This window comes from Parasteatoda tepidariorum, chromosome 8, assembly GCF_982258835.1.
Source record: "Parasteatoda tepidariorum strain Cologne lab strain chromosome 8, Ptep-v5.0, whole genome shotgun sequence".
Classification (NCBI taxonomy): Eukaryota; Metazoa; Arthropoda; class Arachnida; order Araneae; family Theridiidae; genus Parasteatoda; species Parasteatoda tepidariorum.
This window is the reverse complement of record NC_141762.1, coordinates 66,305,927-66,323,849: the sequence shown is the minus strand read 5'-3', so window position 1 is coordinate 66,323,849 and position 17,923 is coordinate 66,305,927. Positions and strand designations below refer to the sequence as shown.

Genomic DNA, 17,923 nt, shown 5'->3' with positions numbered 1-17,923 from the left:
TGGAATAATCTTGATAATGATGCTGAATTGGGAGTTACATAAAATAATGTTACGGTACAGATATTGCTTTATGATATAATATTTTAAATATAATATATTGTTCTGTTTTATTAAAATATAATAAATAAAAATATGTAATGCGGGGTAAAAATATTGAATTATTTCATAATTTATTAGTTGTTTAGTTTTTTTCTTTCTATTTTTGTGAGACAGATTTATTCTTGATTCCTGTTATCAATTTCATACTTAATTTATTTGTGCCCAGTGTCCTTTAAAAAGGACGATTCCTTTCTTCAAAAAAGGGGAAGCTTAAGTATTTTATTATTAGGATTTCCTTAACAGAAAAATAGCTTAGTCTGCCACAATCTATAATAATAAAAGGAAGATTTTCTCACTTTTGTAGATCCAAAACCATTAGTGTTTATGTTACAACTGTTTTGAATCAAAACAAGAGTTTACTGTACGTTCTTTAATATTAATTATTTTTATTCGTTATTCTAGGACAATGCTAAACTAGATCAATTACTTAACTGTTACGTATCAGACTATCTCATCATACTTGAATGGACTGACACAAAATAAGTGTTTCTTCTTTTCTTCTGAACTGGTCATGTTCTCTATGTAAAAAATGATCGAAACTGTCTGCTATGCTTAGTCAAAACTTCTGGTTATATTTAAACAAAGCTAATTTATAAAGCGAGATATTTGCTTCAAAATATAAAATATCCTTTATCTGGTTTAAAAATTATTAGTTTCTTTAAATTTAGCTTTTTGAAGATCAACTGTAATTGAGTTAAAAGTAAAAATAAGTTATATACTAAATTAAGATACTTATTCGTTTTGGGGGGACTGTAAGAAATCCCCCACCACTGTAAAGTAAATGACATTTCATTTTGGTAATAGGTACTACTAGGTGCTGTTTTAACAGGTACAAAATATTTATTCGTTTCCATTTTTTGGGAAAACAACTTAATTTTTACTGATAAGAAAATTCTCAGTAACGTTTCTTCTAAAATTGTTCATTGATCAAAATAAAATAAAATAATTCGAAAGTTAAAAAAAATGTTTTCTGGGAAAATTTATAAATCTGCTTTTGCTGATGAAAATGATGAAAAAGTTTTTCTGATTTGCAAAGCATTTGTTAATTTATCCACAGCCATAATTTTTTAAGATAAAAACAAAAAAGTAGCGTGTATTTAACAAACACCGTTTGAAAAATACACACAAATTTTGTTTTTGCTGGTTTCGCTTTTTATGTTGACACCAATTCGGATTGCATTTTTCTCATCAAAAAATAACTGCATCTTTTTTTTAAGATTTAAATTTAAAGAAAAAATCATTCTAATCATATTTTCTATAGTGTAGTTTATATACTGCCGGCAAAAAGTATTGTGAGTGTCAGTAGAACACGTGGAAATATCCTCTTGTTGGCATTAAAATACAAAAAAATAACGTCCATTAATAGTAATAAATATGTTGGCTCATCGTAATTAATTAACAAAAAATGCTTCAAAAACCATCTAAAACCATATAAAACATAAAAAAAGTGGATTTTAAAACTGTGTTTATTAATTTTGGTAAGAGTTTTATTTTGTGCCAACAATACATATACGAAATCTTTTATGCACCGAGTTTTTTTAAGATATGCTAAAATGTAATTAGCTATTCTTTAAAAAAAATTAAATTTTCTGTAATTATAAATGCCTATTATAGAGCAATATTGTTTGAAACTATAATCAAGAGTAACCGAGGACTTCAACAATAGTTAGCTATATTTTTAAAGAAAATCTCTAGACTTCTTACTCCACATGACTGCCTGGACATCATATTAAAATTAGTGTTTCTGCGGACACTTACTGTACCCTTTACAGGGAACTATATGGATAGGCACCATAGCTCATCACGGGACTATCTCAGTCGACTGGTACTGCTCGGAGAAAAAAATTCTGGTAAAATTAGCATACTTGTAATGGTAAAGACATTTCTGGTTAAAAAAATCGCAATTCAAGGAATTAAACTATTCATATAGTAATTTTGCCGTTAGCTGTTGTTATGGTTTACCGGAAATTCCTTTTTTCAAATTTATAGTTTTTATTACAATACATTCGGAGACAAATACAAATCTCAAAAGTTAATGTAACCAAATAAAGGGTTTTTAAGCCTTGTTCTAAATCATCACGATTAAATTATCCAAATGATCTTCAGAACTATAAATAATTGTACCATTTATTTGGCAATTTTGACCATTTGATGTCTTTGATTCTATCCAAATAGAAGGGGAATAATCTGTTCACACTTCTACTGTTTATTTAAAATGGCAGTTTATTTATATTGTTGATAAGTGATAGATGATTGTTAACTATTTTTTATTTTAATATAATTTCTCAATTATGAGAGTGGTCAAAGGGGCAAGAATTAAGGCTTCAAGTTTTTAATTTAGGTGTTTTAAAGATTCTAATTTGGTGACTGTTTTATCCATCTTTTATAGGGTTGTGGGTATTTACGTACATCGTTTTGTTAATACAAAGAACGGTTTAAAAACTTTTTTCAGTTTGGAAAGCTAATAGTACAGTTTTATGAAATGCATCAAGGATATACATCGAATGTTATAACGGAATTCGAACCCATTACATATTAGCCTTGCCTTAGAGCGGTTAGTGGAGTAGCATATAGAGAGTCATATATTATAGTCTTCATTGCCACAGGGTGTTATCCATCTGCCAAGCTCTCAGAAGCGTAGAGGTAGTGGGTTCAACGTCTATGTGCTATTTTTCTCATTTCATGCTATCTGTTCTGCAATTTGACAAGAGACAAGCTCAGGACTGTCATAATCGAAGCGAAATTTATTTTTTTACTGTTACATATCCATGATGTTTACCCTGATGTAGTATTTATTTAGTAATAGTTAAGCTACTGATTTAGTTTAGCCTTACCTAGGCATTTGTGCTCTTTACTTATCATATATCTTTCGCCCTTTATATTTAATATTTTTTATAAATTTAAATGTTGGTAAGTGTTAATTCACAGCTTGCGCAGGAAATAAAGCAAATAACCGATTAGAAACAAGGCTAATAAGTAAACAAGTTTGCTAAATAATATAGAAGTTATCAAAATGAACGTTTTTTTCGTTGTCACAAACTATACAAGCACTGTCAAAATTACTGACTTCTGTTTAAAATTACCTATTTTTACCGCATTTACTGCCAAACAGTATGGTAATAAAAACCATATTTTATTGTTAACTTTTACCAAAAAGTCATTACTGAAGCGCTTCGATAAAAATTATATTGTATTTTGCTATTATATATATATATATATATATATATATATATATATATATATATATATATATATATATATATATATATATATATATATATATATATATATATATATATATATATATATATATATATATATATATATATATATATATATAAATTATCTCAATTTTTGAAGTATATAATTCTCACAGAGGATAATTGCAGCGTTATATGTAATTTTTTATTAGTAAATAACAATCATGACTATTTTTTGACAAAGTGCAGAAAAAGAAATAAAGGAGTAAATATTGTTAGTTCTCGGAGATCTATACGGAAAGATATTTCCATAAACTACTTTTTTTACAGTTTTTTTTCTCGTTTAAATGTAGAGTTTTGAAGGAAAAAAAAGAATCATGAAGTAAGTATATTCATTAAATTTTATATACAGAAACGAAGTTGTTTTTATACAAGTAAGTAGTATTAATATTTGAATTACTAAGACATAACGTTTTCTATGAGTTGTTTGACACTTAGCAAATTGTTCTTTGTCCCATAGATGTTAAAATAAACCAATAATACCAAGCGCTGCTAAAGTTCAGTAATTCATCTTAACTTCTTGATGAATATCTCTTTAGAGATAAAGCAGATGGGAAATAGTAGGATATCAAGAAGGAAAATATGGATAAAATCAAGAGATATTTCCAGCTATTCACATTAATCTTTCAAAACTCGAGAATTCTGCAAAAGTTATGAAAAGAACCCATCTTGTTGATTGGGAATTCTATTTTTCACGCATTCCCTAGAGTAATTTTGGATCAAAATGATTAAATTCTTTTCCGAGATGTGATAATATTAAACAGTGCTTGTTAAAATATATCTTGAAACATTATCTAAATTGGAGCTAATATGGAGTAGTATTTTTTGAGGAAACGTAGTGATATGGTTGTTATGTTATAGTATACTGATATGCTAATTCATTTATAAGATAAAGGCCAACATAATTTTTATATAATTCAAATCTGTTGCCTTTTTTATAGCTGCAACATAATAACGTTAAACGTTTTGGAATTGAAAGGTTTAATTATGCATCGATTCAAAGTAATAGAATTATGATAATGAACTATCAACGGAATTTAGAGCCCATCTTGTTTTTTAAGAATTCTATTGCTCACATATTTTCTGGAATGCTTTTGGATGGTGGTAATGTAAAGCCACGAAATGGTGAATCCGTAGCTAAGTGAGTCTATAAATGTTTAAAATAGAAATGAAAGTTTTAAATTACTACTGTTAAATTTCTGTTGTTTTTTTTTAAACATTTATATACCTTAAGCAAGTGAATCAGAGATTTATTTTTAAAAATAGGTATTTTGCAACTCTTTCATCTTTTTAAAATGGTGTTTCGGATCTATTAATTTTTGGGAACTGTCCCAAGTGTTCCATGTCAACACGCTTAGTTTTGTAAGTAAATTCTAAGATAATAAATGAATGCATACCATATTCTTAAGGAAAAATATTGTCTGTTAATACGAATTTTATTGATATGTTTGCTAATGAGTAAAGCCCGGAATTTCAGGCAATAAAAAATGCAAAAATAGGCAGGCAAAAAGGCATTTAAAAAGCTTGAAATAGGCACTTAAAAAAGGCACTTAAAATTGGAGCAAAATGGTAGTTGGTAATGCCTAAAAGCCCATATAGGTATCCAAGGTATAAAAAAAGTTGCTAGAAGTATCCGGTATATCTACATATTCATTTCAATCGACTGTCGTAGCAATAGTACAAAAGAAGTGGACATAATTGCACAAAAAAAAGCCCTCAACTGCGTAGGTGCGAAATAAAAATTGAAAACTCGTACTTACAATAATATTGTATGCAGATTTATTCTGATGATTGGTTGTTGTTGCACATCACAACTAGATGCTTTTCAAAATTTTCGAAAGAGAAATTTTGTCTCCTGTCAGTCAATATAGTTTTAAACAATGAGAAGGATCTTTCTTCTTCGACAGAAGTTATGGGCGCGTACCTAAAACAACTTGCCATGGTAGGAGATATGGTAAGTTCAACTGTAGTATCACCAGAAAGTACTTTTGCAATGTCCTTGATGCATTCAAAGTCTGTATTTGCAGAGATGACGTTTTCACATTTCTTCCTTATTATGTCACCAGATGGTCCAGGCACAGACATTAGTTCTTCAATAGTATTGTCGAAAATCTTTAGTGACTCGGACAAAGACATATTTCTTTTTTCCATGTGTTCAATGGCTCCAGGGAGCTTCCCAAAATAAGTTGAAATAAAAGTCAGTTCATTTTTAATTTTAGAACTGCTAAGCAGATTTTTACTTTTTCTTATGGATATTGCCTCTTCATCCGAAAAGCTGGTAAGGACTCGAGTAACTTCCTCAAAATTTGTGCAGTAGTATGAGACTGCTGAAATCCATGTTCCCCATTTCGTAAGGAACGGTTTAGGAGGTAATTGAATGTCTGGTGCAATTTCTTTGAACACTTGAACTCTTGAAGGGGCTTTCACAAATACTTTTTTCATACTAGAAACAAGCGAGTCTACCTCAGGATAGAGACCTCTTACTTCCTCTGCTATCCTGTGCAATGCATGAGCAAGGCACGTTAGATGGATCATATTAGGAAATAAAACTTTTAAGGCATTTCCAGCTTTTTTCATGTAGGAGGCTGCATCTGTAAGAAATAATAGCACTCTTTCATGCTCAGTACCATTTGGCCAAAGTAAAGCCAGTGCATTAGTGAACAACTGTGCAATTGTAGTACTGTTAGTCTTTTGCAACTGTTCAGATGTCAACAAAAAGATTTTATGTTTTTCAAATGGGTCCATAACACCAACAATAACATTCGCAACATATCGTCCAGTTACATCTGTCGTTTCATCTATAGATAGCCATATGTTTTTCGTTCCGATTTCGTTTTGAATAGTTTTAAGAACTTCGGTATAACAGTCATCTAAATAAGTTTTCCTTAAAGTTGATTCACAGGGCACACTTTGATTCGTATATTTTTGCAAAAAAGCTCGTATACTTTTATTTTCAAGTTTCCACAGCGGAATGCCGGCATTTACAAATGATCTGCATAAATCCATTGCAAATTCCGATTTGCGAGAAGATAATTGAAAACAGGTGGAAATCAGAGTCGATGTTTTCCCATCTTTTTTATCTTTTGCTGTTTTATGCTTAGATGTCTCCAAGTGCTGAGATATAAAATACTTCTTCTCAAAATTTACTGACTTCTCGCATGCCTTACAAAACAGAATGCTCCCATCAGTAGAAAACATATCCGACCCAAATTCTTTCACAAAATTGTCCAGTTTTCTGCTTGTGCAGGCTTTTATTTTAGGCATTTTAGAAATAACTAGTATACTAGAAAACTTTTTCTTGCTCCTGCTACAATGTGCTCAACCAGCTTGGTGAATTCGTTTTGTAGATAAGAGAGCATACGAGTTATTCGATGGTGTTGGCTATATGGGCCGTAAGTAAGAATAAATTCTATTGACTGTAAGTAAAAATAACTCCAATCTTTTCACTCCCTTTCTCTCTCTCCTTGCAAAGCGCATCGGGCGAAGGTGACGCCACGACGAAGGTGACGCCACGAAGAGACGGAGAGAAAATATTAATAAGACAAAAGGAATAAAGTCCTAATCTCTATAAATGAATTACAATCCGTTGGATAACAGTCAACCATTTCTGTACTTCAAAATTTCTTCATTTTGCGTTTATGCTCGGTCAAAAGCACAAAAAGCTTTGCAGAAAAATTTTAAATTAGACAGAAATAGGCATTTATGAACAAAAGGAACGAAAAAGGCATTTTCAGAAGAAAACATTTAAAAAAGGCAGAAAAGGGCATTTATGGCATTTTGCCTGAACTTCCGGGCTCTGCTAATGAGTATTACTTATTATTTAAAAGAATATGTTTGATATTTTTTGCTCAATTTTATTGAGCTTGCGTAATTTTAAAATCATTTAATGACTCGCGATATTAATTTTTTTTGGCAAATTCCATAACAGACTTATTGATGAGCATTGCATATTCCATTTGTTTACATGGTAGATAGTTTATTGCTAAGCAGGTGAATATTTTTTAAAATTTAAAAAAAATACAAGTTAAAAAAAAAAAACAAGCAAGAGCAACATAAACAATGATGGTTACGTAAAATAAGACTATTAATTAATTAATAACCTTATTTGATTAATTTTTTTATTTACTAAAATGAATCGTTATAATTTGCGATAGATACCTTATGTATAAATTAATTATTATACTGTTAATTGTATTTTTCAATTTAATTTTTTTTACAGATAAAGAGAAATGGTCTGTTATTGACTGATTGAAATATTTGGGCTGCAAATTCATTATCTTACCTGGCAGGTATGATTTTTAGGTTACTTACTTATTTTAAAAGTTAGGTAATGTTCTAGTTATCTTTGAAGTTCTAAGCTTGTTCTTAAAGTTTCAAACATACTTTGAAAATTTGTTAACTCATAGTAATGTGGTAAAAAACAAATTTCATTTGATAATTGTAATCATTGCAACATAGAGCTCCTTTTGATACACACTCCCTGGAGCAACCTTGGACCAAAATGATTAAAACTTACTATAAATGTGGTAATATTATGCTGTTATTGTCAATTTGTATCTTAAGGTTAGCATCCGTAAAACTTTTTCAAGTTTTTTTTTAAAATTTATTTATTTGTTTTTTTTTTAACTTTATGCCAACTATTACATGATTTTCACAATTTGAATTAAGCGTTGTGTAAGTGAAATTCAGCAAAATTCATGTTAAACGTATTGTTGAAGAGTTTGGCATTAAAATTTGTATAAGCTGAGGGGGCCATATGCCGGATATTCTATTCGATGTATAACCATAAACTGCTGTTGTTGTTGTTGTTGTTAATTTACGTCGCACTAGAGCTGCACAATGGGCTATTGAACCATAAACTGCATACTTTATGATTCAATAAAAAGTCACACTTAAAAAATAGTACTTTTTCCATTAAAATTTCTTAAATGAGTTTGTTGACATCCTGTAAAATAATTGCACTTCCATTTGATTAACATTTTTATAGTTTTTTTAAGACTTCTTGAGTAATGTTGAGAATTAAAATTTTTTTATGTTAACTCAACTTAAAGTTCAGAGTTAAACAGATTTATTTTTTCTAAAAATATATTTATCATTGCAATTACTGGATTTACCGATAAACATTTGTTTAATAATTACGTGAGCTGAAAGAACGCTTTCGTTGAAGATAAATTCTTGTAGTACGGATGTTAAATGCTTATAAGATATTTTAATGATAGAATTAGAGTCAAACAGATTTATCTTTTCTAAAAATATATTTTTCATTGCAGTTACTGAATTTACCGCTAAAAATTAAGACTTCATAATTCCTTGAGCTGAAAGAGCGATATCGTTCAAAATAAATTCTTGTAGTATGGAAGTTAAATGTCTATAAGATGTGGATTATCACTATTTTACTCCCGACTTTTTTAATTATTGAAGGAAGAAATCATGAGTTGCATCATGGATTATTCAGAGCTAAGCTATAAATCCATTTGACGGGTTATAGTAAATTAATGATAGCTATTGGATATGCACTTCGAGATATAATTTCGAGAAACAATTAACTGGATTAGTGTAATCAATACGACAATAGTCTGTGTTTACCTAAGGCTAAAACTGCTACCTGTCTACGGGATTAATTGCGGGGTGTTTGTCGGATTTTCTGTCAGATGGATTGCAATTATGCGTCTGTGTAAATGTATCTGCTTCTGTCATGTATAATCGCTTCATAAAACTGTATTCATTTTAGATTCTTGACAGGTATTCAGTCTGTTTCAATTTACGGAAAGAATAAAAGGGCATGAATTGGACTTAATAAATAGGAATTTAAAGTTTTGGCGTATTCTCTTAAATCTTCTTTTTTGTCTGAAGGGTATTTTCGTTTGAATTCGGTCCAGCCTTTTTCTGTTCGATTTGGTTTTATTATAATATTTCTTCAATGTACGATTTTCCCCTTGAATTACAAGAGGAAAACTAACTTTCCCTATTTGATTAAATATCATAAAAAAATATTAGATACTACTGGTGAAACATCATCTTCATGAGTCAACCACACATCTCATTCATGGTGGTTTTAAAACTAGTCTTCCGGTAAATGAATTTCATTTAATTTTTGTTCGTTAAAGCTACATAAGCTCACTGTAAAATTACTTATTCGGCAAACAGATAAAACCTGTAGTCATTCATACAGATTTTACATGTTGGGTGTTTAAAAATAAAATTCAGATGTTTGAATTCAATGAAAGTTCTGATTAAAAATTTAAAGAAAAATTTTAAGATATAGCTTAATTTTTATGCTTTTATGCAAATAGAGTTTTTGAAATCAATGAGCATTAAACTGGAGCAAGGAAACAGTTAAAATATGTTATAAGTAGGTAGATAGAACTTTATTCAGATTTTTTCATTTGATTTTATCAAGGAAAGAGGGCGCCACGTGTCAATTACTAAATTTAATACTATTTGTTATCCAAGATAGTAAATAAAATAGAAAATTAATTCAATAATTATCAGTTTCAAACTATTTTTTCTTTCCTTGGTGATGTAATAATTAAGATAATTAATCTGTTATTTCAATGTTGTTGAATAAAGAGTTATATTAGCTTTATAACAATTCATGCATTTCATAATTACATATTTAAAGCATAAAACATTTCCGGTAAAAAATATATACCAATTTTTTAAATAATTGAAATGAATCCTTCCCATAAAAGGAATCTTTGTCCATGTGGTTTTAATGTTCTGGAATTCTACACCGTATTCGTGAGCCCCCTGAATTATTTTACCCACTTCTTGCGTTCTTTTAAATTTTGAATACCGCTTCGGAGGGTAATAGTAATATTGGAAAAAAATGTTTCAATTTCATTTATAAATAAAGAGACCAGTTTTGCAGGTGAAAAACCAGATACTTTTTGTTAGAAAAAACGTCTTTTGTAGCAATTTTGTTTATTCTAAAAATACCAAGTTATGTAAACTGAAGTAGAAATACGTCAGACATGAGGTTCAGCTCGAGTACGGGTAAGGATTGTTTTTATGTCTCCTGGTTCACAGACAACGTCAAGAGTTTTTTTACATCAACTGTACAGACGTATATCGCAACCTGTTCTAATGGAAAGGATCATTATGTACGAAGATTTTACAAAAAATTTCTTAAACGTATTTTTTCTTTTTAAAGTAAATTTGCGGCAATTTTTCTGCCAGAAATTTTGTGTAGTATCATGGCAATTTTTTTTAGTGTACGTGTATTCCATTTTACGAAGGTATTCTGAATCTTTTATTTAAATTTAATCAATTTTATTTCTATTCGTGGTTTCATTTATTAATTTACATGTTCATGACCGACACCTATTATTCGTTGTTCCAAAGCTTATTAATATTTAAATGCGTATCTTGATATTTTTAACTACGAGGTTTGAGATTGATCACGTAAATAAAGAACCAAATGACTTCTTGTTAAAAACAGAGTTTGGCTAGTTTGATTCTGATAATATAAAAAATCTTAATATATAAAAAATTCTTAATATATGAAAATATCAGCTCTGCCTAAATATATCTACATATTATTTCTACATATCATGCATATTATTTCGGTGTATTAGTATTTAGTAGTTAGCCTCTCAGTACAACTTTTGCTCGATTTCAAGCAAAATTATGCGGCTTTTTGGTTGTATAAAGAAGGTAATAAATTCGGTTAAAATTGACAACAAAAAGAAAGTTAAAAGAATGTATAAAATCAATTATTATTTACTGCCTTTATGTTTGAAAACAATAATTTTTTATAAGTTCACAATCAAATTTGAAATATATACGATTATAAACTGTATTAAAAAACAACTTTTCACCAGAGATGTAAATATTTTTTTAACTACCCAGAAAAATTGTGTTGCTACTTTTGAAGCAACGTCCTCGAATAATTAATGTATGCCAAAGCTGAAAGCATGAATGCAATGGTTGTATGTTGTTTCTTAAAGTTGAAAAAAAAAAGAAAAACAAAAATTAAGGTTAATAATTCATGATCTTTTTTTCAACGCAGAAGGAGAATTGACATGTTTTCAGTTTTCATTCTTTTAAACATGAGTTGTGCAAAATAAAGAAAAACTCTTCACTATCTGTCATGAAAGTTTTTTTCTTCTTTGTACTTCAAAGAAGAAAAGGAATTTAGAAAATACTACATTTCTAAGTCTATCTTACAAGTGAATAAATAGTCTGGGGAAAATAAATCGAAACTCTAAGCTATATAATGGTAAGCAACTGTGAAATGATTAATGTTAGTTCTCTGTCTTTTGATGAATTTTTTGATAAAAGCCATTTTAGTTCTTTTGAAAGCATTTATTTGAAGAATCTGTGATGGGTTAAGTTAACAATACATAAAGGAGCACTGGATGAAAATGGTTTTGCTGTTTAATATCCCTGATAATATAATCATAAGTTTAAACATTTATCTTTGAAAAATATGTACATCATTACTGACTTGTTGGGGCATTACTAACACTTTTCTCGTTCGTTAAACTATAGGCTTTGTTTTCTATTATGCAATTTATATCTGACTTTTAAATGAATGACTGTGTCAACATTAAATAAAGGAGAAAAGAAGGAAAAACATTATTACAATAGAATTTATCCATTATTTTCTTACTTGCCCTTTTGTTTTACAATAAAATAAAAATATTTTTAAACACATTTAAAATGTTTGAAGTATAAAAATAGGCAGATTTGGTTTGGTTGTTAACATCTCTCTAGATCTAATAAGATATTGGTGACGGTTTAATATTCATTTTTAATGATGATTTAAAAGAACTACTGGTGCACCCTATATCACCACTATCTAAATTGGAAGGAAGATGGTGGTAGTAATCACCATTCTCTTCAATCCCCCAACAGTTTGTTGACTCTGAAACCGCTATGGACACTACATTAAAGTGGATACCGAAATACTCTAATGTAGTGTACGGTTAAAGTGAAGCTCAATCATAGATCCAACTTTTGCTCAGAAAATGAAATTTTATCTTAAATTCTATATGTATCTAATTTTATCTTAGGCGAAGTTTTCGCAGTTAACTGCTGCCAAAATACATAAAGTGAAACAAAGCTCATGGTCACTACTGTAAAGGATGTTAGAACTTACTAAAGCGAACATTTTTTGCCATACAGTGTGGAATCGAAAAGCAGAGAACAATGAGCGAAAAATTAACTGCTTGGAAAATAATACTGGCAAATATTAAAGGATAAAGAAACTATGTTGTTAAAAACTTAACAACAAATTCTCAGATGAGAGATCTCTAGAGAAACAGTGAAATATGAAAAAAATGGATAAATATGACATATGAAGCTGACGTCTTCAGGGGGTACCAGCTCCAGAAGTCATAAAAGCAAAACCTTTTCTATCGAGAGAGCACGACAAAAAGTCTAAAATTGCTGTCTCTGCACCCCAAAGGTTTTGCCAAAGTCCAGGAAAAGAATATAATACATAATATAAAATATAAAATACATAAAGCAAATACAGAAGAATTGTTTTCATTCACTGCTGCTTTGCGCGTTTTTCATAGGAAGTATTATTATTTTTAATAGCTTTTAAAATTGTGAATTCTTTTCTTAATTTAATGAGCGATCACTAGTTACATCTCAGCCTTCATATTGGAGCGGATTACGCAAACGTTGGAGACTTTCTGAACTAAGAACAAAAGTAAGATTAAAAATTTCAGAATAGTTTCTGACTCTATGGGAACACCAAAAAGCTTGGTAACTTTTTCCGTAGCTCTTTGGCAATGATTTCGGTAAACCTATATATAAAATATAGTTTTATTATATGTATATAAATTTGGTAATTACATCATGATACCTTATTAAAGCGTGGCAAAAAACTATTCTTTCGACTTAATTTATTTTTCAGTCTTGTATTTACTCAATGTGTGGTCACAAGAACTATATTTTGGAAAATCAAAACTTCTGGTAAACCATTGCCATAAGAAAGAAAAATTTACTTAACAGAGAGTTTAAATAATGTATATTTATTTTTATTAACCAGCTTTATGTTTTTTTTCTTTTTTTTTCCATTTTCAGACCAAAAATGCCTTTATTATACAGTACAGTAATTTTACCAAAATTTTTTTCTTTTTGTGGCATTTCACAAACGTGTGCAACTACGATGTACTTCGTTGTCTTGTGATTTGATAAGTGTTTTGGAAACGACGACTTTTTGATTGTAATTGGTTGTAAAAAATTAATGGTACAGTTAAAAAAAATCTGGGCTTGAAACCTTCTGTTAGTAAAAGCAATATTCGTGTAGTGCCCCTAAGCATGTCCCCATTTGCAGCTCCCTCTTTATTTTCGGATCCTACATTGTCTAGTGTAAATTACTTATTTTGGCAGGTTACAGTTTTTAAAAGATTTTAAAATGTAAATTTTGAACAGTCATTACAGAGCATCTAAAATAATTTTTTCGAAAATAAATATTTATTTAAGCATTTTTTAACTGAGGCAGTAGGATAACATCCAATCTCATTCTAAACCATTTACACTTGTTTATGTTCTAATTAAGTATGTGAATTAATGAATTATTAATTATCTTGAATAATTAACCTTGTAATTATAAATTATCTTGAATAATGTATTGAATAATAACTAAATTAATGTTTTACTCGGTTATCTTCTAATAGAACCAAAAGGAATATATTTCATCATGAAGTTTTTTTGCAATAAAATAGTGTTGTACTTGTTTATTTACATTTTCATTTTTTATAATGTGCCCTTTTTTACTGACTTATTAAAATTCGATTTTATTTTAATTTATATGATATTTAATATCCGTCGGACAAAACTGAAAACCTTTATCATAGAAATATTTTGTTAAATTTCCAAAATTTTTTAAACTAATATTTATCATTATACCATAACAACTAAATCATTTTAAACAAAATCATTCTGTAGCATTACTCTTCAATAGAATGGTGCCTAAGAGAAGATTCGAAAGACGCGGATCACTGAAATCTGGCAGAATAAAAGATCTCCATTCAAGCAGATGGTATTCAGAGTTCTATTCACATAAACAGCTTTGGGCGGGATGAACAAATAATTTTCTTAACAATGAGTTTAACAGCCAGTTAGATATTCGGGTTTTAAAGAGATTTCCCCTATTTATCATACTTCCATGGAACTTTCATTCCTTCTAAGAAAACGAAAGCTAATGATCCATACTCGTCACTGAAAACATCAATTAATGATCTTGATTTCAACTTATTTTTCGTGTCTGTACCGATAGGATCTTGCAATCGAAATTTTAACCTGTTTTCCACTAGCTAGTATGCATGCATTTTAACTATAGCTCCATGCCCGAAGACAATCCAAGTTATAATCGTTTTTTTTTTTTGACAGATACAGGTAGAATTTATCGTATGTTTTAATCCTTAAATCAAACTGATGTGATTATCAATGAAAATCATGACCATTTTAAACTTACTAGAGCTAGAAAATTCAAATTAAACTAAAGTTCTGTGCTAAGAAACCTGAATTACTGCAAGTAGAATTTATTTAAATATTATCGCTAATGGAAACTTATCGTCAATCAAAATTCCTACTATATAGAGAGATTAATTTTCAACTAGAACTTTGTTTTTAATAAATATGCAAGTTATATCTATTTTTTGAACTCTGCATGAAAAAAAAATCATCACAATTTCATCGCTAAATTTATGGTCAATCGGAATTTCAGAAGCTACTCAGATTTCAACTACAGTTTTGTGCCGGGAGCTTCGGCTCTCTCCTTAAAGGTTCAGCGGAAGCTTTAGAATCTCTTTAGCAAGGCTTACAGGTGAGCATATTAAATGCTTGTTCCTTTTCCTTGGAGGAGGAGCAAAGATATTTATCAAGGACTTTCAGTAAATACAATACAATCCTTAAAATCAGGTGTAGCAGAGACTCTGGAATCGCTTTAGCAAGTGAGTATAGTAAATGTTTGTTCCTTTTCCTTGAAGGGGGAAAGATACTCATCAAATACTTTCAGTAAATACAACACAATCCTTAAAATCAGGTGTAGCAGAGACTCTAGAATCGCTTTAGCAAGGCCTAAAAGTGAACATATTAGAAGTTTGTTCCTTTTCCTTGAAGGAGGAACAAAGATATTCTTCAAGGACTTTCAGTAAATACAATACAATCCTTAAAATCAGGTGTAGCAGAGACTCTGGAATTGCTTTAGCAAGTGAGCATAGTAAATGCTTGTTCCTTTTCCCTGAAGGAGGAAAGATACTCATCAAATACTTTCAGTAAATGCTACACATCAAGCTGCACCTAAACATATCTTGCAGAGTCCTAGACTTGGAAAAGGAGATTTTCTACACATCTTTTGACTATAACCGGTTTCATTAACAACCTTATGGAGTTAATCTGCCTTGTTTAAGTTAGCTCAGAAAGATTAGAAACAACGACATCAACATATTAATTTTAATACTGAAATAATCATATTTACCCGAACACTTCAATCTCTCCATATAAAATTTTATGATTAAATCATCTTGAAGTCCACGTGCAATAACTATCAATAATTAGAATAGTTTATTAAAAAAGGTATTTTTGAAACAATTACATTAAAAGTTAATTAAAATGGCACTAAAACATCTTAAATTAAAGTAACGTTTATTGCTGCGTATGTGATAAAGTTTTTTAATTTTATTTTTACGTTTTTAATAAAGTATATGACTGTTTATTATTTTCTTTTTTTCTTTTTAAGCACGAAATGACTCCCACTGCGAAAGATATTACACAGCTAATTTCGCCTGCAGGTGATTAAAAAAATTAAAAATTGAATTAATGGGGAATTTTACAGCAGAAAATCTTAGAAATTAGTGCGGATGAACTATCGATAAATAGTTTGAACGCATAAAAAGTCATAAATATCTTGATGCAGAGTTTATGTTAACGAGATTTCTTTAAAATAAATACGATGGCGAAATTAGTAAGATATTTCACGTTCTTTTAAAAGGAACTTAGGAGAATTTTTCTCAGTAATATATTTTATCTTTTTTACAGTTATATTTTATCTGAAGATAATTTTGTCGTTTTTATTAGTTAAGAAATGTTATAAAATGTTTAATGAGTTAGGGAATATATAATTAGATATTAAAAATAATTAGCTTATTATTATATAATATTATATTTTGAAAGATATTTATGTTGTTTTTTAAAAAATGTTTTGCTCTATTATTTCTTGTAATATTTAAGTTTAGGGTACTTTGAAAGCATATCTTATAATCTTTGTTCAAAATCTGTTTTTAACATAAAATTTTTGTTTTGAAACTACTCTACACAAAGAATAAAAATCATAATTATGGTTAATAAAGCCAAAATATACGGTATTTAAACCATTCATTTGGTAATTTGTCTGCTTATATTGTTACGGTTTTCTGGAAATTCTTTTTTTCAAAATTGTAGTACTTGTTACTATATACTTAGTAAAGAATACGAACTAAATAGTAAATTTAACCGACTAAATAGTTTTTATGCCCTGATCCAAGGTATTAAGAAAAAATTACCAATTTTTATAAAATTTTATGAAACTATATTTTGTTATTAATTTTTTCGAAGTGTTTCAGTAAAAATTGCTGAGGTGCCGCGAAGTTTCACCATATTCTGGTTGTTTCGACCATATTTTTCTTCTCAGTGTAAATTTAGAGAATTTTCAAGTTTAGTAAATTATATGCAGAACTACAGATTTTAATTAAATTTGTTGAATATGGTTGAAATAATATAAATAAAATCAATAATATTTCACTGTGTGTATATTTGTCTCATCTATTTATTGATAAGAATTATAATATAATCAAAACCTCTGGGGGTATTGGATTGGAGATCGATCGTTCTCTGATTCAGGTCAAAATTACGATCTGTGGATGAATGAATGGATGTATGAATGGGTCCACCCTATAAACGAGTGCGACTCATGGTGTGGCAGAAGTAAAATTCTTGGCCATAGATGGCACCACTGAAAAACAAGAAACGCACACTTTGCCTTAAATTTGCTCGGTTTCACCAAGCAGGCTTGCCCGTGTGGCAAGTTGCATTAGAAACAACAACAACAGAATTACAATATCTATACAGATATTATACAACCTTTCAGTCAATGTTAAAAATTTCTTATAGAATTTTGTTAAAACAGAAAATAGTTAAAAAATATAAAAAGTGATAAGTGAAGTAAGTTGATAAGTGATAAAGTTAATAAGCGAAGTAAGTTGATAAGTGATAAAGTTAATAAGCGAAGTAAGTTGATAAGTGATAAAGTTAATAAGCGAAGTAAGAATTTTTCTTCTTAAAATTTATATGCTCAAATCTTACTTTTCCATACTTTCATTCTTATACGGTAAATAAAAATCAAAACATAAAATCTTAACTTATTAAAAAAACTTAGTATGAAATGTTTAATCCTTTTTCCATTGAATTTCCATTTATAACAATAATACCTTTTCCCGAATTATAAATGTAACTATAATTAAAATATTAAAAACTTTACAGTTGAGTGCCATTAGAATTATTCAAACAATTCTTAAACGTGTCCTTACATTGGAAATATCAGCCATTGATATTAAAACGCTCTTTCT

At 29.1% G+C, this 17,923-nt stretch overlaps 1 protein-coding gene across 2 annotated transcripts in view; it reads left to right on the top strand.

The window, feature by feature from the left end:
* LOC107440232 (metabotropic glutamate receptor 1-like) overlaps nt 1–17,923 on the top strand; it is a 256,108-nt gene that overhangs the window by 185,249 nt on the left and 52,936 nt on the right. For both annotated transcript variants that reach the window (XM_071181257.2, XM_043046352.3), the window contains one exon: nt 7,579–7,648. The gene's annotated coding sequence lies outside the window, so the exon portion shown is untranslated. The remainder of the gene's footprint in view (nt 1–7,578; nt 7,649–17,923) is intronic.